Source organism: Magnolia sinica, chromosome 1 (assembly GCF_029962835.1).
Source record: "Magnolia sinica isolate HGM2019 chromosome 1, MsV1, whole genome shotgun sequence".
Classification (NCBI taxonomy): domain Eukaryota; kingdom Viridiplantae; phylum Streptophyta; class Magnoliopsida; order Magnoliales; family Magnoliaceae; genus Magnolia; species Magnolia sinica.
In genome coordinates this window covers 56607811-56631249 of record NC_080573.1, presented here as the reverse complement: position 1 = coordinate 56631249, position 23439 = coordinate 56607811, and positions in this window count along the sequence as shown.

Here is a 23439-nt window from a genome sequence, read left to right as displayed (position 1 = left end):
GACTTAGATGCATGTATGAATGAGGTCAATGAGGAACATGGTAGTCAGCCTCAAGATGACATAGACAATGATACTCAATACAATAAATTAAGGGAGGATGCGGTACAACCCCTATATCCATCGTGTAAAGGCTAGTATACAAAGTTGTCAGTGACAGTTGAGTTGATGAGCATGAAGGCTAGATATCAGTGGTCAGATAATAGCTTTACGAGTTTGTTGCAACTGCTCAAGAAGATTTTGCCAAGCGAGAACTCTTTGCCAGATAGTACCTATAATGCAAAGAGATTGATCAGTTCGTTGGCTATAAACTATGAGGTGATACATGCATGCCGTAATGATTGTATTATGTACTGGAAGGAGCATGCTAATAAGGAAAGTTGTACTACATGTAAAGCAAGCATATGGAAAGTGAATAGTGTTGTAAGATCAAGAGTCTCACATGTACTATAGAAGGTGCTAAGATACTTCCCATTAACACCAAAGTTACAAAGACTTTATAGCGTATCATGGATTGCAGAGAATATGTTGTGGCATTCAAAGGGGGCTAAAAATGACTCGTACATGCATGCGTCATCCTATGGATTCTTCTATGTGGAAGTTTGTAGATAGAAAATTTAGTGATTTTACTGCGGATCCACGTAACGTTCGGTTGGGACTTGCAACAGATGAATTTAACCCCTTTGGGCATATGAGCATCTCATATAGTTGCTGGCTTGTTATGATTGTTCCATACAATCTTCCACCTCATTTATGCATGCGGAAGGAATTTATTATGTTAACAGTTTTAATTTTTAAAAAAATGGTCCAAGGCATGACATCGATGTATATTTACAACCATTAATTGAAGAATTAAATGAATTGTGGAAAGGGTCTATAACATATGACTCGTTCGGGAAGAACAAGTTTAAAATGAAGGTAATTTTATTGTGAGCAATACATGATTTTTCAACCTATGGACATCTTTCTAGGTGTAGGACAGGAGGAAAGTATGCATGTCCTGTTTGTAGTGAGGAGACTGACCTTGTTTAGCTAAAACATGGAAAGAAGTTTGTTTATATGAGGCACAGAAGATTCCTCCCAAGAGCTCATATCTTTAGGAGCCAAAGATCTTGATTCAATGGGAATGATGAAAATCGGCAGGCTCCAAAGCGTTTGTCTGGAAAACAGGTATTGGTTAAAATGAATAATATACAAACCAAGTTTGGAAAGCATATAGGAAATAAGAGGAAGAAGACCACGGATGAGAAGTCTAACCTTACTGCTTGGTCGAAGAGATCAATCTTCTTTACATTGCCATATTGGGAGCATATGCCCATTCGTCATAATTTGGATGTAATGCATGTTGAGAAAAATGTTACTGAGAACCTTATTGTAACAATCATGGACATGAAGGACAAGTCTAAGGATGGTTTACAAGCCCATCAAGATCTTATGGCTATGAAGATAAGATCAAAATATTGGCCAGAGGAAAAAAATGGTAAGTTGTTATTGCCTAAGGCTCCTTTCAGATTATCCAGATCTAAAAGAGAACTCATTTGTCGAACCTTGAGTGATTTGAAAGTTTCGAGAGGGTATAGTGCAAACTGGAAACATCATATCAATATGGATGACTATCACCTCAAGGGCCTTAAGTCACATGATTATCACATTCTAATGCAGCAGTTACTACCTGTATTATTGATGCATTCATTCAAGAAAGAAAAGTCATTGCGCGCTGCCATTATACAATTTTCAAGATTCTTCAACGTCATATGTTCTAAAGAAATTCATCGGATGGAACTTCAAGAAATAAAAAATAAAATAGTGGAAACATTATGTGTTTTCAAAAAGTATTTTCCACCATCATTTTTCGTTTCTATGACATACCTTATTGTGCACTTGGCGGAGGAGGCACAAGTTTGCGGACCTGTTAGATATCGATGGATGTATCCTTTTGAGAGATAACTTTAATTGTTTTAATTTATTAACTTTTTCAAAATAGCTTATATTTTTCATTAATACCGAATTTTAATATTTAATAGGATGATGAGAACATACAAGAAGTATGCGATGAATCAAGCTTACCAGAGGGCTGTATTGCGGAACGCTACATTATAGAGGAATCTATGATGTACTGTATGGAATACTATCCTAATAATACAATAGGAGGTCATAAGCAAGGACTAAAAATATTCAATGATGATGATAAAAATGCTGGTAATTCTCAGAATGATAGGAAAAGAAAAGTTTATCATCTTACTACAGTGCAATACCAACAAGCACGTAGATGGGTTTTGCAACATCACATTGAAAATCATCAATGGGAGGAGTAAGTTAATAAAGTATATTATTCTTTTTTATATTTTTAAATGGCTTATGGTAATAAGCATTGTTATATATATATAATTAATTGCTATGATTTGGAATTTGTAGAAAGTACTAAACATACATCCAGGGCCAAACACGTACGGGACAAACTCTAAAGGGTAATCTGTCAGCAGGAAAACCAATGGAATACATTCCTTGGTTAAGACATCAACTAAATAATCAATAAATGTCTCAATTTAAGAGAATTGTCGATGGTCCTGACTTCAAATGCATATCATATAATACTTACTCAATAAATGGATATATTTTTAACACTGCGAATTCTGAAATGAATAGAATAACACATAACAGTGGAGTCTCAATGAAAGTGCTAACTAGCTTCAGGGCAAGTGCCAGGGATAGGAATCCTATAGAAGTAGAAGTTACTTATTATGGCATCATTAGACAAATTCTTGAATTGAACTCCTTCGACTTCAGAGTAGCACTCTTCTACTGTGATTGGGTGCATATTGAAGATAAATTGAATGGATGTTTCATAGATCTCGAAACAAATTTAATATTTGTCAATCTAGGAAGGTTTAGACGGAACTTAAAGGAAGACAATGAGCCATTTATTCTTGCATCTCAGGCAGCTCAAGTCTTCTACTATAAGGATCCAACTAGAGATGACTGGCATGTTGTACTGGATGCTCCTAAGAGATTGACGAAAGATGCATATGCATTTGAAGATCCACTTGAGTTTGAGGCCAGAATGAATGTAGGTTCTTCAACACTTTCATTAATCGATGATTTAAATGAAGAAGATGAAGATGTACAGGAAAAATCATGGGTAGAGAGTGAGCTGAGTACCTCACGTCATAGGAAACGGAAAAGAAACTAATAAGATTCAAATCAGTTTGAAAGTGAGTTGAATTCTATTTAGTAATGATTGTTACAATTTTTTAGCTATCAAAATATTAATAGAATGCCAATTACATAATAATGAGTTATTGTTTTATTTTATAAAATTGCAGGAATTATGTCGGATTTTTGTAGTTCATCAACTTTAGCCTAAGGAAGCAATACAAGGAAGAGACTTGAATTAAATGAATATAAACAACCAGTCGGAGAAACATCAGTGCCTTTCAACACATTTTTAGGGCAACTTTGCAAGACACACTGTCCAATTTCATTTGCTGATTGACGCAAAAGGCCTGGTGCAATTAAAGATAATATCCGGTCTATGGTTTTGGTGAGCATGATTGTTCTTGATTTTATTTTTAATTCTTACTCAATAAGATTGTTTGATTATTAATTTAATGAAATAGGCCACGTACGACATCGATGATGAGTTAAAAGAATATGCATTTTCGAAAGTAAGCAAAGCTTGGAAGGTATGGAAATACAATCTGCGAAAGGAATATGATAAATTTGATAATGATGTAGAAAGAAGAAGAAATTGTCTCATTGGTGTAAAGCAAGAGGATTGGGACATTTTCATTAATCTACAATCCACAGAATTATTAACCCATCTTCGCAAGAAGGGAAAGACTTCCAGAGCAAAGATGAAATGCCCTCACACGACTAGAAGCGAGATGCTGCTAGGACATTAGAGAAAATGGTAATTTGTACTACATTTTTTGACAATTTAATTAATGAATATAAATTCTTGTTAAATAATTTTCTTATATAATTACAACAAAAAGAAAATCCAAATACTATCACTACTAGGATCGACTTGTTTGTTGCCATTCATAGCAGACCTGATGGGTCTTACCCAACACAAACACATCTTGAAATAGAATAATTTTTCAGTTTTTAATCATGTTTTTATTTAAGTACAATAAAGGATTTATTATAACAATTATCTTCTAACAGGAAAGAATATTATCAATAGTTGGCAGTGATCTTTCTAGTAAGCACAAGGATTTAGACCACGACCCAGTTTCACAAGTTTTCCATCAATTCTACTCACTTTACATACAATGTCGTTGGTTTTTTTTTAAATAATAATAAACACACATCACTAATCTTAAAAATTATTGTTTAGGTTTGTGGTCGTGATAGCGGAAGCCGGGTTGGGGGGATGGGTTTTGGGTATTTGTAAGACTACTATGAAGGTTGCCACCCCCTACATCATAGAAGCTCGATTGGAGAGGAATGCACGTATGTCCATTGAGGTTAAATTTGAAGCATTAATGACTCAAGTGCAAGAATTTCATACGATTGTTGAGCAACAATTTGATTAACTTAGGCAACAAACTACCCATCAAAGTCAACTACTTCACTGCTCTCCTGATACAGCTACATCTCAGTTATTGCATTTGTCGCGATCAAATGATATAATTATTATTTTTAAAGATAAAAGTAGCATTATTATTTACATGAAACCATTATTTTATTTATAAGCCCACCATCGATCTGATGAGACCTCAAGTATTCAAGAAGACTCTGCAACAACTCCATTGATGGAACAAATTTGCCAATTGAGAGATATCTGTGGTCGGACTGTTGCTAGTGGGCGGATGGTGTCAGATAATACAGGCATCCCTCCAGAATGCATCGGAGTTGTAATAGATCATATCAACGTTCGCATAGTAGAGTTGTTTGATGATGATAGGACATTTGAAGATATTTAATTGGGTGAAATTGTTGTTTGGCCCAAATTCCTTATGAGAATTTGAATATTCAGTAGTTTTGTTTAACTTTTAGAACTCTAGGACATTGTATGACGAAAACTTGATTATTCACTGAAATCCTTTTTTGATCAAGTTGCCTTTTTTATTTATTTAATCTTTAGCATCCTTTTTATTAATTATGACTTGTTGTCATGTATTTTTTATTAACCAAGTCACTAAAGGATTTCAATTTCAAATGTAATTGAAGTATTGACAGAACGTTGTCTCTTATTGCAGTACGAGATGTAACAAGAATATACATTGATTATATATTTGATTTTTTTTAAATGCACCAACCAGAAATGATTTGAGACGACGTTCAATGATACTTTGTTAAATATGAAATTTATGACCTTTAGTAACTTGGTTAATTAAAAAGAACTACATAGTGGCTTGATCCCAATCTGACTTTTTGGGTATGTAGGCAGCCGTTCGTAATGTACTAGAATATCGATGCAGCCACAAATCTTTTTTCTCCTTTGAATTGTAACAGACTGTATCGGTTGCATTTTTTTCTGTCATACAGGTTGTGGCTATCAAAGATATAATATCACCTCCTTATAGGGAAACATTTAATGATGTGTACAGGTAAATTCATTTTTTTATCCCTTATATTGTTTCTCAGTTATATTTGTGTTGGTTTCAGAGTACAGGTAGCAATAGAAAGTGTTGGTCAATTGTGGCTTATAGACAAAGGGATTAGTAACCAACAATACGAATATGGGAGGCCTTCCCCAGGCATCCAAATGCTTTTAGATATAATTATATTATTTTTAAATGTATTAGATCAAAATTGTCGGCTCCTGAGGTAGGTTCCGATCCTGGGATCCTACAAGGAGGATTTTCATAACAATATAATCACTTCCAATGCGAGCATACTCAAGATCACAGCAAGTACATCTGAGAATAACAAAGGTACACATCACAAAATCCACTAAAAATTTAAACTTTTACAATCATCCAAAAGGTCCAAAAGGACATACATGAGAATAAAAGGAAAAGAGAGAGAAATCAGCAACACTGGAGTCCTCACCGCTCAACTCTACTCCATGCTCTGCTGCTACGGCGCCTACCTAGAGTCTCCTGCACGTATCAATCGTGCATAAGCTTATAGAAGCTTAGAGGGTGGTGTAAGTGTGTGACAATGGTGCACAAGAATAGTAGGAGGTATAAGGAGAGAAGCATAATCAATGAACATATCACTAGTCTTACCAAGGCTTACTATGAATGCGATGCAATAAGTAATGGGTACCATACCAAGGCAATGTATGAAAGGGGGGCTTGTACAACCAATGCTAATGCGATGTAAGTAATGTCAGTGCTCATATCCAAACCATAAGTCAAGTATATTTTCAATCATAAGGAAATCACCGGGGTCCATTACACTCGACGATGCCGCTCTGCAGACCCCGCACAGTCAAACGAGCGTAAGAGACCTCACTACCCGCTGTGGACAACCAATCACCAACAAGGCACGAAGGTAGCGGACCCATCTACGAGCCAGTCAGACTCGGCCTAGCAATGCCTCCTCACACCAGGCCGGTAAGGCCACACCCCTATCCAACCGACTACACGACAGTGGGAGTCGCGGCCTAACGGTATAAGGCCCTCGTGCGCTCATGTATTCCACCCGGTCACGGCGTTGGAGCAGATCCTTGGTACCATGGAAGTTTTGGGAATCTCACCCATGGGCATCCTACGCACCCAGTATGCTCAAGTAATATTTCTGGTGTCCACATATGCGGCCATCCACAAATGTCCCTGTGGAGGCAAGGCCCTGATGAAGCAAGGGCGGTATCCTCATGAAATGCGATGCCAATGCATGAGTCGCACACACAAATCATGCACAAGTTTCAGGCACTCAATGTGCAAAAAGGGAAGAAACTCCATCCCTGAATGACCACTATACAATGCAATCAATTCATACAGATGATGCATATGGGTTGCAACGATGTAAGTGTGCTACCTGAGGAATATGAAATCGTCTGTCCCAAGGAGGGTCAAGACCTAGGCACATCGACAGGTATTCTAAGAAGAAGAGAAGTCCTCTAGTGGGAGCCCAGTACTTTGGGATGACCCACAAACTAAGAGAGTCAAAATCCTAAGGAGGAACAGTCCTAGCCAGGCCCAAGGTGGGCCTTTAACCACCTATAAGGGCCTCTATGGGCCTACCTTAGGGCCACCAAGGAGGACATCCAACCTCAACTGGGTCCCAAAAGGTAGCCTACTATATAAGCAAAGAAAGGTCCAAGGCACAATCAACCCATGGCCTAGTGGGCCATACACTAAGCCCAAAAATAAATGAAACCTGGTGGGCCCTTAAGCAAGGTTAGGGCCCAACCATAAGGGTCATAGGTTCATTCATTGTGGTAGGCCTAATGGGCAGCCCATTATCCCAACATATGGAAAATTCTTAAATTTTTAACACATGTAAGTTGGGCCTCACATCTCGGCCCAAGTATGGATTTATTATAGTGGGCAAACAAGGGCCCAACTACTTGAGTATTTAGCCCATAAGGCCCATTACAATGACATGGTAAATATAGGACCCAAGGGTTCAATGAGCCTATCAAAAGTTCCAGCCCAACCAAGGCTATAAGGCCCTTACTTAACTAAGAGACTAGCCCAAGAAGAATCCTATTTGGGATGGGCCTTTAATCATACACTAATTAAGCCCAAACAATAAAAATTAAGATGATAAGATACTGACATAAATCCTCCTCAAATCTAGTGGGCCATATTGCCCCAAAGAACATCTATAGGCAACAATTATTGGGCTCAATGCCAAATTCCAGCCCACCCAAATTTCTGGGTTGGTTGGAGTTCAGCATTAGAAGTATTTCTTAGTATAATTAATTCTGGATGACTCACACACATCACTGTGGGCCCCACCAGATGAGAGAGGATATACAATACATATATGAAATGGGCCAGACTGTTAGAATGCAAGCCCAGCAGTAGCCTAAGGTAGGGATGTCCCATGTGTAGGCAGTCCTATGGGCCTGGGGTATATGGCCCAAAAATCCACCTAATGTGTTCTAATTGAATAAAAAGGGGGCAAGTATGATCAATCCCCTAAGGACCCTACATGGATGGGTGGTGGGACATTCAACACATCGAGGTGGGCCTACGAAGCAGGCTAGATGCCCCAGCCTGGGCGTCCCTGCCTAGCAGACCACTTCCAGCCATACCACGGGCAACTCAAATGTATTTTGGATCTGAAATTTTACAAAGTGATACTTCCATAGGTGACCTACACCCCCACAAAATTTCAAGATTTTTGGACACTTATAAATATTTTAATTTATTTAAATAAAATAGACTGTCCAGAAAATCGGACTGACCTGGACGTCCCAACGTGGTGGGCCAGTCCGGCCCTTGCCACGGTGTACACAGAGGTCCATTGGCCCTGAAATTTTGTAGGTGGGTCCTACTATAAGTGAACCACCTCTCTGTAAAATTTATGATTTTTGGATACTCATAAATATTTTAATTAAATTAGGAATTTCAATCTGTCCAGGAAGGGATGTTGCTGTCCATGCATTGTTTACCCAATAAGGTGGGCCCAACCTTCATCCAAGAGGGGAAAAATGGAGGTTTAGTATTTTCTTCATAAAATAAAGTAAGGTGGGGTCCATAAAAGTGGCCCATCCTTCAGAGAAACCAAGCTGAAGTGTATGTTTTCCCTCCATACATGTGGGTTGGACAGCCCAACAAGGTGGACCGCCCACCCCTATGGGCCTCCTTTTTGGGTACCATATCATGGACCATCTGAGGTATGACCCATCACACCTCATGGTGGGGTCCACACCTTCTCATTATACTCCATACTTGTAAAGAAAATAATGACAATCATGATCCAAAAATCCATGCCAAAGATTGAACATGACAATCCATGCAACAGTCCAAGTTTTTGGACAGCAATACATGGCTGGACACATCAGCTTATATCTCAATAATCCCAGCCATAAAAGGGTGTGTAGCCTTCCTCAGTGGGCCCCACATAAGTCCAGATCACATACTAGAACTAGGACACTTGCATGCATTTGATTAAGGTGTCCGATGATCATGGAGTTAGGTGATAAGAGCATCCCACCTTGCTGGATTTTTATTTTTTATTTATTTTGGGACATCCAAGGCCCACTATAAATGGGCAACACACACACTATCATCCATACATCAGAGAAAGAAAAGAAGGAAAGAGAGTAATCCGGCCATGGGGGTAGGGCCCCGCCACTAGTGGGCCCTCCCAAGAGTGAATCATACCCATACAACTACATTGATTTTACATGCAACATAAAATCACTACATGCATGATATATAATTGTTATGGATGGTTGGGATGCCATCCCAACATGATCCTTAGGGTCTAGATGACCTTAAGATGGAGTGGATTATAAAATACATCATGATGGGGTCCATGGAGAATGGCCTCATCATGGATCATGACATGCATGTAGGATGGGCCAAAGGGCCACATCCATGGGATCAAATGGGATCCCCACCATGGATTGGTGGGTCCCATATGATCCATCTAGAAAGAAAAAGATCAAAGGTTAGAAAATAAGATCAACAATTATAATCACCCACCTTGAATCTTCAAGCTACCACCAACACTAGGTACTCCAAGCTCCAAGCTTAAAGGTTCAATGGTCAAGATGAGTTTGTGATGGCTAGATGGAGGAAGAAAGGAAGGGAAAGTTGCTGGAAATTGGGAGAGGGAGGGCTGGAAATTCTTCCATGAAAGAGGAAAATGAGAGAATGAAGGAGGAGAGAGAGAAAGGAAAGGTTGTAGGGGAGTCATCATTACTCTCCCTCCTTGGTTAGAGAAAGAAATCATAACCTATGGTGATACAAACAATGCTTGCTAGGGTAGGTTAGGTGTGGGTAGTGTTTAGGATGGGTAGTGTTTATTCCATGGGAATTGTAGTGTGTGTGGGTGGTGTGCATGGGAACTTGTGCGAGAGTGGTCCATATGCTTTTGTACAAAAAGTGGGCCACATGATGAAATGCTCACAACTTTTGATCTATAAGTCGGATGAATGCACAAGACGCGTCGTTGGAATCGCAACGACGATGCGGTCACAATGGTATAGGTCTCAACTCGATCCGAGTCGGGTCTTCATGACTGGGCTCACGGATGACCGCAAACACTATCCAAGGGTCACGGGTCGCCGGGATTCGACCGGTAGGACCGCGGGATCAAGATGGACGGAATGCATACTCACACACACACATGCACACATGCGAACTCGGGTCGGGTCTCACAACCCTCCCCACCAACAAAGAAATTTCGTCCTCGAAATTAAACAATCTTAGACAAAATAAAAGACAAAACACCACCATCATATAGCAATCATCATATAAGGAAGGCAATACAAACAATCATATATCAATCAATCATCAAACAAATGGGGATAACGCTCTCTAATCTCGGCCTCACGTTCCCAAGACGCCTCGGCCTCTGAATGATGACCCCATTCCACCTTCCCAAAGGGAATGACCTTGTTCCTAATGGACCTGCTCCTTCCGATCAAGGATACGAATCGGCTGCTCAATATAAGAAGCATCCTCACGGACCTCAAGTGGCTGCCAATCAATCACAGGAATAGTGTCCGACCCACATCTCCGCAACATAGAAACATGAAACACGTCGTGGATTGCAGACAACTCAGGAGGTAAGGCAAGCCTATAGGCCACAGCGCCCACGCGCTCGGTAATCTCAAAAGGTCCGATGAATCTCGGGGCAAGCTTGCCCTTCACACCAAAGCGAACCACGCCCTTCATAGGCGAGACCTTGAGATACACCATGTCCCCGATTGCGAACTCGAGGGGTCGACGCCGACGATCAGCATAACTCTTCTACCGGTTCTAACCTGTGCGCATCCTCTGCCTGATAACATCAATAACCTCTGACGTCTGCAGCACAAGCTCGGGACCTACGAGACGACGCTCTCCAACCTCGGTCCAACAACTAGGAGATCTGCACGGTCTGCCATAAAGTGCTTCAAAAGGAGCCATGCCAATAGTCGCCTGATAGCTGTTATTGTATGCGAACTCGGCGAGGCGCATATGCTCGTCCCAACTGCCCGCAAAGTCGATCACACAAGCCCTGAGCATATCCTCAAGGATCTGGTTAACCCTTTCGGTCTGTCCATCTGTCTGTGGATGATAAGCGGTGCTGAGATGCAAAGTGACCCCCAATGCCCGTTGAAAACTCCTCCAAAATCGAGACATAAATCTGGAGTCTCGTGAAACGATCGAAAGTGGGATGCCGTGCGGTCTCACTATCTCCTCAATGAATATCCTCGCTAACCGGTCCATAAACCAGGAAGCATCGGAATGAAATGAGCCGACTTCGTCGACGATCGACGATAACCCGGATGGTATCGTGACTGCGCCGAGTCCTCGGTAAACTGCGATGAAGTCCATCGATACATGCTCCCACTTCCACTCTGAACGCTTAACGGCTGCAAGGGACCAAGGGGTCTCTGATGATCGGCCTTGACACGTTGGCATGTGTCACACTCGGCCACAAAACTCGCAATCTGGCGTTTCATCCCCTGCCAGAAGTACTGCCTCCTCATATCACGATACATCTTCGTGGAGCCCGGGTGGATAGTAAGTCTCGATCTGTGTGCCTCGGTCATCAAATCATGACGCAACTCGGCACATCCGGGACACACAACCGGCCTCTAAAGCGTAATCCACCATCGGAACCAATCGCGATCGCTCCACGGATGTGGCTTCGCTCGATACTCCGAAGTGACTCGTCTGTCTGTGAGCCTCGATCACCCTAGCCACTAAAGAGGGTTGAATCGACAAGCTCGAAAGTCGAACAATGGAAGACTGCAGACCGAACTCAAAGTCAAACTCGATACATCCTCGAGCATCCGCCACTCACGCACCATCATCGGACCTTTTGGTGGCTGACGGCTGAGCGCATCCGCCACCACATTTGCCTTACCCGGGTGGTCCGAAGGTCAAAATCATAATCTTTCAAAGAACTCCATCCATCGCCTCTGCCGCAGGTTCAATCGGACTGAGAAAATAGATACTTCAAGCTCTTATGATCCGAGAAGAGCTCGAACCTAGCCCCATATAGATAATGCCTCCACACCTTCGGTGCGAAGACGAGCTGCGAGCTCCAAATCATGAGTGGGGTAGTTCACTCATGGACCTTGAGCCGGCGCGAGGCATACGCCACGGCTTCCCATGCCGCATCGACAGACCCAAGCCAACTCGGAGGCATCGCAAAAACAACAAAACCCTCACTCCCATCAGAATAGTGAGAACAGGAGCGGACGTGAGGCGATCCTTCAATTCTGTGTAAATGCCTTCTCGCAAGCGTCACTCCGAGATGAACTCGACGCCCTTCCGCGTCAACCGGGTTAGCGGTGCGCTGCAATACGGGAGAAACCCTCGATAAACTGACGATAATATCCCGCTAGACCAAGGAAGTTACAGATCTCAGATGCATTCGTCGGCTGGCCCCACTGACGCACTACATCAACCTTCGAGGGCTCCACAATGACACCCTCCCTCGTCACCACGTGACCGAGGAATTTCACCTCATCCTGTCAGAACTCACACTTTTCTAGCTTCGCATACAGGTAGTGGGCACGGAGGGTGTCCAGCACAATCTGCAAGTGCTCAGCATGGTCCTCTCGGGTCCTCAAATATACAAGAATATCATTAATGAATAACACCATGAACTGATCGAGGAACGGTTGGAAGACCTCGTTCAACAGCTGCATGAATACGGCGAGCGTATTGGTCAATCCGAACGACATGACTAGAAACTTGAAGTGACCATAACGTGTCTGGAAAGCCATCTTCAGAATGTCCTCATCTCGGACCCGAATCTGATGGTAACCGGAGGGCAAGTCTATCGTAAAAAAATACTGTGCACCCTGCAACTGATCCAATAGATCATTAATATGGGGAAGTGGGTATCGGTTCTTGATGGTGACTCTGTTAAGCTCGCGATAGTCCACACAGAGCTGCAACGAACCATCCTTCTTCTTCACAAATAATACTGGGGCTCCCCAAGGTGAACTACTGGGATGAATGAAACCTAACTCCCAGAGCTCATCCAACTGCTCCTACGGTTCCCTCAACTCAAACGGTGCCATCCGATAGGGGGCCTTTGAGATAGGCGCGGCACCAAATCAATCTGGAACTCCACCTGCTGACACGACGGTAAACCCGGGATCTCCTGGAACACATCCGGGTACTCACAAACAATTGGCAGCTGCTTAATACTCCCTGCCACAGAATCCTCAATGACTGAAGCTAAGAAACTAGATAATGGCTTTCCCCTGGGCTCGGCGACGAACTGGAATACTGGCAAGCCTGAAATGTGAAACGTAACCATCCTCGCGGCATGGTCTAAGATGACACCATACTCTGCAAGCTAGTCCATACCGAGAATGACATCAAATCCTGTCATGGCATCGCGAACAAATTGGTGGGAAGAAACATCTCGCCCACTAACACCGGGCAAGAAGACAGCGACCGGTCAACATAATAGACTTCCCCATGGGAGTCGAAACGGCCAAAGCTTCGGACATGGACTCGATGGAATACCGGTCAATCGACAAAACCGCTCATCCATAAAAGAATGGGAAGCACCGAGAATCAAATAAAACATGAGCAATGCAAGAAGAAACAAGAAGAATACCTCGACGACTCCACCAGTCGATGACTGCGGGTCCTGGCTTGACGCCTGCTGTGCATAGAAGCGGCCCGAGCCGGTAGGGGAAGCAACCCGGAAGACCGAGGGTCCTAAGTCTATGCCTGCTCGATACATACTGGACCCATGGACCGGACATGCGGATATCCTCTGCTGCTGCGGCTGCTTGCTCTGCTTTTCTGCTGCTGCCGCCGAGGAGGTCTGCTGCCGCCTCTGCTGAGGAGGAGCCCTAGGAGCGGTGGGTGGAAGTTGTGCTTCTGCTGCTGCTGAGGAGGACGAGGAGGGGGCAACTGCGGTGGTCGCTGCTGTTGATAGGGGAGAGGACACTCACGCCTTTGATCCCCGGCTTGTCCACAACCGAAGCATACACCGAAAAAGGGGCCGGAAGATGAAGCAGCTGGCAGTACTGAAGATGATAATGAAGCTACTAATCGAACCGCAGCCGCCGAAATCCCGATCCCACCTCCCTCTCCGACGGAGCCGCTGAGCCGCCGGCCGGTGCCCTCCTCTTCCGGTCTCCACCGAACTCGCTCTCTCGACCTCCGGGTCATAGCCCGATCCTTCCTCATAAACCGGTGCCCGATGAACGACCTGGTCAAACGTCTCTAAACAATGCCCTACCACACGATTGCGAAGGGCAGGGACGCAAACCAGCCACAAACGACGAGCCCTCATCTTCTCATCGGTGAGATGAGGAGCAAATCTAGATAAGGCTAAGAAACGGGCCTCATACTGAGATACGTCATATCACCCTGTACTAGGGTCTCAAACTCGATCGCCTGGTGGATCTGAACGTGGGGAAGAACTTCTGGTCGAAACGGACCACGAACTCCTCCCATGTCCAAGCAACCGAGGCCCGACCATCCTAGATACGGATGACCACCAGTGACGGGCCTCACCCTGAAGAAGATATGTCGCAAGGGATACTCTCTGACCCGCAGGACACCGAATAGTGTCAAAAATCCTCGCAACCTCAGTGCGACAAGCCTCGACGGCAGAAGGGTCTGATTCACCACTAAACCTTGGGAGATCATGCTGCCGGAACTCTTGAGCTATTACACTAGCTCATGGTAAATCAGACTGCCCAGAAACCTCAGCGGTAGCTGGCTGAAAGGTCTGCAATGCGGTGGCAACAAGGTGCATCAACTGCTAAAAATGCTCGGCTCCTATAGGTACTGTTGGAAAGGCAGGGGTGGCACTCGCCTCAGGCGGAGGCACGGGTGCGATCGGCGGAACAGGAGTCTCCGAAGCCAGAACTGCAGGCTGAGGAGGGGGGATAGTGAGGGAACTGGAGCAACTGAAGGTACAGTCGTTACGGGCTCCTGGAGGAACAGCCCGGATCGGGACCTCATGAATCGGATCCTCAACAACGGAGCCGGATGTGCTCGAGTAGAAGGGGTAACTCGGGCACCTCGTCCACGTGCACCACAACCACGGGTGCCACGACCACGGGAGCCACGTTCACGCAGCATCGTCTACAAAATAATGACGATGCAAAGAATCAGGACAATTACAGGCTCAATACGGAGCGAAAGGAAGGATCTCGGGACACTACTTGTCCCATGTTCTTGGCAGACCTGCGATGTCATCCTTAGTCTTTCCAGAATTACCTGCTATGCTCTGATACCAACTCCTGTCACGCCCCAGACTCGGTATCCGGACTCACAAGGAACCCGATGGCCGGTTCTGGCCGCAACAGCCTCCGTAGTACCCCATTCTCGGCTCCTGAGGTAGGTTCCGATCCTGGGATCCTACAAGGAGGATTTTCATAACAATATAATCACTTCCAATGCGAGCATACCCAAGATCACAACAAGTACATCCTGAGAATAACAAAGGCACACATCACAAAATCCACTAAAAATTTGAACTTTTACAATCATCCAAAAGGTCCAAAAGGACATACATGAGAATAAAAGGAAAAGAGAGAGAAATCAACAACACCGGAGTCCTCACTGCTTAACTGTACTCCACGCTCTGCTGCTACGGCGCCTACCTAGAGTCTCCTGCACGTATCAATCATGCATAAGCTTATAGAAGCTTAGAGGGTGGTGTAAGTGTGTGACAATGGTGCACAGAAGAATAGTAGGAGGTATAAGGAGAGAAGCATGATCAATGAACATATCACTAGTCTTACCAAGGCTTATCATGAATGCGATACAATAAGTAATGGGTGCCATACCAAGGCAATGTATGAAAGGGGGGCTTGTACAACCAATGCTAATGCGATGTAAGTAATGTCAGTGCTCATATCTAAACCATAAGTCAAGTACATTTCCAATCATAAGGAAATCACCGGGGTCCATTACACTGTTGAATGACTGCCGCTCTGCAGACCCCACACAGTCAAACGAGTGTAAGAGACCTCACTACCCGCCTGTGGACAACTAATCACCGACAAGGCCTGAAGGTAGCGGACCCATTTACGAGCTGGTCAGACTCAGCCTAGCAATGCCTCCTCACACCAGGCAGGTAAGGCCACACCCCTATCCAACCGACTACATGACAGTGGGAGTCGCGGCCTAACGGTATAAGGCCCTCGTGCGCTCATGTATTCCACCCGGTCACGGCGTTGGAGCAGATCCTTGGTACCATGGAAGTTTTGGGAATCTCACCCATGGGCATCCTACGCACCCAGTATGCTCACGTAATATTTCCGGTGTCCACACATGCGGCCATCCACAAATGTCCCTGTGGAGGCAAGGCCCTGATGAAGCAAGGGCGGTATCCTCATGAAATGCGATGCCAATGCATGAGTCGCACACACAAATCATGCACAAGTTTCAGGCACTCAATGTGCAAAAGGGAAGAAACTTCATCCCTGAATGACCACTATACAATGCAATCAATTCATACAGATGATGCATATGGGTTGCAACGATGTAAGTGTGCTACCTGAGGAATATGAAATCGTCTGTCCCAAGGAGGGTCAAGATCTAGGCACATTGACAAGTATTCTAAGAAGAAGAGAAGTCCTCTAGTGGGAGCCCAATACTTTGGGATGACCCACAAACTAAGAGAGTCAAAATCCTAAGGAGGAACAGTCCTAGCCGGGCCCAAGGTGGGCCTTTAACCACCTATAAGGGCCTCTATGGGCCTACCTTAGGGCCACCAAGGAGGACATCCAACCTCAACTCGGGTCCCAAAAGGTAGCCTACTATATATGTAAAGAAAGGTCCAAGGCACAATCAACCCATGGCCTAGTGGGCCATACACTAAGCCCAAAAACAAAGGCAACCTGGTGGGCCCTTAAGCAAGGTTAGGGCCCAACCATAAGGGTCATAGGTTCATTCATTGTAGTAGGCCTAATGGGCAGCCCATTATCCCAACATATGGGAAATTCTTAAATTTTTAACACATGTAAGTTGGGCCTCACATCTCGGCCCAAGTATGGATTTATTATAGTGGGCAAACAAGGGCCCAACTACTTGAGTATTTGGCCCATAAGGCCCATCACAATGACATGGTAAATATAGGACCCAAGGGTTCAATGGGCCTATCAAAAGTTCCAGCCCAACCAAGGCTATAAGGCCCTTACTTAACTAAGAGACTAGCCCAAGAAGAATCCTATTTGGGATGGGCCTTTAATCATACACTAATTAAGCCCAAAAAATAAAATAAAATTAAGATGATAAGATACTGACATAAATCATCCTCAAATCTAGTGGGCCATATTGCCCCAAAGAACATCTATAGGCAACAGTTATTGGGCTCAATGCCAAATTCCAGCCCACCCAAATTTCTGGGTTGGTTGGAGTTCAGCATTAGAAGTATTTCTTAGTATAATTAATTTTGGATGGCTCACACACATCACTGTGGGCCCCACCAGATGAGAGAGGATATACAATACATATATGAAATGGGCCAGACTGTTAGAATGCAAGCCCAGCAGTAGCCTAAGGCAGGGATGTCCCATGTGTAGGCAGTCCTATGGGCCTGGGGTATATGGCCCAAAAATCCACCTAATGTGTTCTAATTGAATAAAAAGGGGGCAAGTATGATCCATCCCCTAAGGACCCTACATGGATGGGTGGTGGGACATTCAACACATCGAGGTGGGCCCACGAAGCAGGGCTAGATGCCCCAGCCTGGGCGTCCCTGCCTAGCAGACCACTTCCAGCCACACCACGGGCAACTCAAATGTATTTTGGATCTGAAATTTTACAGAGTGATACTTCCATAGGTGACCTACACCCCCACAAAATTTCAAGATTTTTGGACACTTAGAAATATTTTAATTTATTTAAATAAAATAGACTGTCCAGAAAATCGGACTGACCTGGACGTCCCAACGTGGTGGGCCAGTCCGGCCCTTGCCACGGTGTACACAGAGGTCCATTGGCCCTGAAATTTGGTAAGTGGGTCCTAGAATGGGTGGAACATATCTCCATAAAATTTCAGAATTTTTAGACATATATAAATATTTTAATTTATTTAAAGAAATCAATCTGTCCTAAAAATCGGACTGATCTGGACACTATATTGTAATGGGCCAGTCCAGCCACCACCATGGTGTGTACAGGTGTCCATTGGCCCCAAAATTTTGTAGGTGGGTCCTACCATAAGTGAAACACCTCTCTGTAAAATTTTATGATTTTTGGATACTCATAAATATTTTAATTAAATTAAGAATTTCAATCTGTCCAGGAAGGGATGTTGCTGTCCATGCATTGTTTACCCAATAAGGTGGGCCCAACCTTCATCCAAGAGGGGAAAAATGGAGGTTTAGTATTTTCTTCATAAAATAAAGTAAGGTGGGGTCCATAAAAGTGGCCCATCCTTCAGAGAAACCAAGCTGAAGTGTATGTTTTCCCTCCATACATGTGGGTTAGACAGCCCAACAAGGTGGACCGCCCACCCCTATGGGCCTCCTTTTTGGGTACCATATCATGGACCATCTGAGGTATGACCCATCACACCTCATGGTGGGGTCCACACCTTCTCATTACACTCCATACTTATAAAGAAAATAATGACAATCATGATCCAAAAATCCATGCCAAAGATTGAACATGACAATCCATGCAACAGTCCAAGTTTTTGGACAGCAATACATGGCTGGACACATCAGCCTATATCTCAATAATCCCAGCCATAAAAAGGGTGTGTGGCCTTCCTCAGTGGGCCCCACATAAGTCCAAATCACATACTAGAACTAGGACACTTGCATGCATTTGATTAAGGTGTCCGATGATCATGGAGTTAGGTGATAAGAGCATCCCACCTTGCTGGATTTTTATTTTTATTTATTTTGGGACATCCAAGGCCCACTATAAATGGGCCACACACACACTATCATCCATACATCAGAGAAAAGAGAAGAAGGAAAGAGAGTAATCCGGCCATGGGGGTAGGGCCCCGCCACTAGTGGGCCCTCCCAAGAGTGAATCATACCCATACAACTACATTGATTTTACATGCAACATAAAATCACTACATGCATGATATATAATTGTTATGGATGGTTGGGATGCCATCCCAACATGATCCTTAGGGTCTAGATGACCTTAAGATGGAGTGGATTATAAAATACATCATGATGGGGTCCATGGAGAATGGCCCCATCATGGATCATGACATGCATGTAGGATGGGCCAAAGGGCCACATCCATGGGATCAAATGGGATCCCCACCATGGATTGGTGGGTCCCATATGATCCATCTAGAAAGACAAAAAAGATCAAAGGGTAGAAAATAAGATCAACAATTATAATCACCCACCTTGAATCTTCAAGCTACCACCAACACTAGGTACTCCAAGCTCCAAGCTTAAAGGTTCAATGGTCAAGATGAGTTTGTGATGGCTAGATGGAGGAAGAAAGGAAGGGAAAGTTGCTGGAAATTGGGAGTGGGAGGGCTGGAAATTCTTCCATGAAAGAGGAAAATGAGAGAATGAAGGAGGAGAGAGAGAAAGGAAAGGTTGTAGGGGAGTCATCATTACTCTCCCTCCTTGGTTAGAGAAAGAAATCATAACCTATGGTGATACAAACAATGCTTGCTAGGGTAGGTTAGGTGTGGGTAGTGTTTATTCCATGGGAATTGTAGTGTGTGTGGGTGGTGTGCATGGGAACTTGTGCGAGAGTGGTCCATATGCTTTTGTACAAAAAGTGGGCCACATGATGAAATGCTCACAACTTTTGATCTATAAGTCCGATGAATGCACAAGACGCGTCGTTGGAATCGCAACGACGATGCGGTCACAATGGTATAGGTCTCAACTCGATCCGAGGCGGGTCTTCATGCTGGGCTCACGGATGACCGCAAATACTATCCAAGGGTCACGGGTCGCCGGGATTCGACCGGTAGGACCGCGGGATCAAGATGGACGGAATGCATACTCACACACACACATGCACACATGCGAACTCGGGTCGGGTCTCACAACCCTCCCCACCAACAAAGAAATTTCGTCCTCGAAATTAAACAATCTTAGACAAAATAAAAGATAAAACACCACCATCATATAGCAATCATCATATAAGGAAGGCAATACAAACAATCATATATCAATCAATCATCAAACAAATGGGGATAACGCTCTCTAATTTCGGCCTCACGTTCCCAAGACGCCTCGGCCTCTGAATGATGACCCCATTGCACCTTCACTAAGGGAATGACCTTGGTCCTGAGGACCTGCTCCTTCCGATCAAGAATACGAATCGGCTGCTCAATGTAGGAAGCATCCTCACGGACCTCAAGTGGCTGCTAATCAATCATGGGAATAGTGTCCGACCCACATTTCCGCAATATAGAAACATGAAACATGTCGTGGATCGCGGACAACTTAGGGGGTAAGGTAAGCCTATAGGCCACATCGCCCACGCGCTCGGTAATCTCAAAAGGTCCGATGAATCTCGGGGCGAGCTTGCCCTTCACACCAAAGCGAACCACTCCTTTCATAGGCGAGACCTTGAGATACACCATGTCCCCGACTGCGAACTCGAGGGGTCGACGCCGACGATCAGCATAACTCTTCTACCGGTTCTAACCTGTGCGCATCCTCTGCCTGATAACATCAATAACCTCTGACGTCTGCAGCACAAGCTCGGGACCTAAGAGACGATGCTCTCCAACCTCGGTCCAACAACTAGGAGATCTGCACGATCTGCCATAAAGTGCCTCAAAAGGAGCCATGCCGATAGTCGCCTGATAGCTGTTATTGTATGCAAACTTGGCAAGGCGCATATGCTCATCCCAACTGCCCACAAAGTTGATCACACAAGCCCTGAGCATATCCTCAAGGATCTGGTTGACCCTTTCGGTCTGCCCATCTGTCTGCGGATGATAAGCGGTGCTGAGATGCAAAGTGACCCCCAATGCCTCGTTGAAAACTCCTCCAAAGCGAGACGTAAATGCGAGTCTCTGCAAACGATCGAAATCGGGATGCCGTGCGGTCTCACTATCTCCTCAATGAATATCCTCGCTAACCGGTCCATAGACCGGGAAGCACGCATCGGAATGAAATGAGCCGACTTCGTCGACGATCGACGATAACCCGGATGGTATCGTGACCGCGCCGAGTCCTCGGTAAACTGCGATGAAGTCCATCGATACATGCTCCCACTTCCACTCTGGAACGCTCAACGGCTGCAAGGGACCAGGGGGTCTCTGATGATCGGCCTTGACACGTTGGCATGTGTCACACTCGGCCACAAAACTCGCAATCTGGCGTTTCATCCCCTGCCAGAAGTACTGCCTCCTCATATCACGATACATCTTCGTGGAGCCCGGGTGGATAGTAAGTCTCGATCGGTGTGCCTCGGTCATCAAATCATGACGCAACTCGGCACATCCGGGACACACAACCGGCCTCTAAAGCGTAATCCACCATCGGAACCAATCTGCAGTCTTCCACGGATGCGACCTCTGCTCGGTACTCCCGAAGTGACTCGTCGGTTGGTGAGCCTCGATCACCCTAGCCACTAAAGAGGGTTGAATCGACAAGCTCGAAAGTCGAACAATGGAAGATGGAGACCGAACTCAAAGTCAAACTCGATACATCCTCGAGCATCCGCCACTCACGCACCATCATCGTGCCACCAGGCCTCGTGGTGACGGCCGAGCGCGTCCGCCACCACATTTGCCTTACCCGGGTGGTCCGAAGGTCAAAATCATAATCTTTCAAAGAACTCCATCCATCGCCTCTGCCGCAGGTTCAATCAGACCGTGAAAATAGATACTTCAAGCTCTTATGATCCGTAAAGAGCTCGAACGACCCCGTATAGATAATGCCTCCACACCTTCGATGCGAAGACCAGACTGCTGCGAGCTCCAAATCATGAGTGGGGTAGTTCGGCTCATGGACCTTGAGTGGCGAGATGCATAAGCCACCGGTTCCCGTGCTGCATCAGTCTGCACCTAAGCCAACTCTGGAGGCATCAGTAAAAACAACAAAACCCTCACTCCCATCAGGAATAGTGAGAACAGGAGCGGACGTGAGGCGGTCCTTCAACTCTGTAAATGCCTTCTCGCAAGCATCACTCCAGATGAACTCGACGCCCTTCCGCGTCAACCGGGTTAGCGGTGCTGCAATACGGGAGAAACTCTCGATAAACCGTCGGTAATATCCCGCTAGACCAAGGAAGCTGCGAATCTCGGACGCGTTCTTGGGCTGGCCCCCTGACTCACCGCATCAACCTTCGAGGGGTCCACGGCGACACCCTCCCTCGTCACCACGTGACAGAGGAACTTCATCTCCTCCTACTAGAACTCACACTTCTTCAACTTCGCAACTGGGGGGCACAGAGGGTCTCAAGCATAATCCATAGGTGCTGAGCATGGTCCTCACGGGTCCTCGAATATACAAGAATATCATCAATGAATACCACCACGAACTGATCGAGTAACGGTCGAAAAACCTCGTTCATCAGCTGCATGAATACGGCGGGTATATTGGTCAGTCCAAACAACATGACTAGGAACTCGAAGTGAACAGAGCGTGTCCGAAAAGCCTTCTTTGGAATGTCCTCCTGTCGGACCCGAATCTGATGGTAACCAAAACGCAAGTCTATCTTAGAAAAATACTGTGCACCCTGTAATTGATCGAATAGATCATCAATACAGGGAAGCAGGTATCGGTTCTTAATGGTGACTCTGTTGAGCTCACGATAGTCTACACAGAGACGTAACGAACCATCCTTCTTCACAAACAACACCGGAGCTCCCCAAGGCGAACTGCTGGGACGAATGAAACCTAACTCCCGGAACTCATCCAACTGCTCCTGCAGTTCCCTCAATTCTAATGGTGTCATTCGGTAGGGGGCCTTCGAGATGGGCGCAGTACCGGGCACCAAATCAATCTGGAACTCCACCTGCCGACGCGGCGGTAAACCCGGTATCTCCTGAAACACATCCGGGTACTCACAAACAACTGGCAGCTGCTCAATACTCTCTGCCACAGAATCCTCAATGACCGAGCCCAAGAAACTAGATAATGGCTCTTCTCTGGGCTCGGTGACGAACTGGAACAGCAAGCCTGGAATGTGAAACGTAACCTTCCTCGCGGCACGCCTAAGACGGCACCATACTGCAAGCCACCCATACCAGATCACATCAAAACTTGACATCGGCATCACGAACAGATCGGCAGAAGGAATATCTCGCCTACTAACACCGGGCAAGAAAGCGACCGGTCAACATAATAGACTTCCCCATGGGAGTCGAAGCGGTCAAAGCCTCGACATGGACTCCGATGGAATATCGGTCAATCGACAAAACCGCTCATCTATAAAAGAATGGGAGGCACGAATCAAATAAAACATGAGCAATGCAGAAGAAACA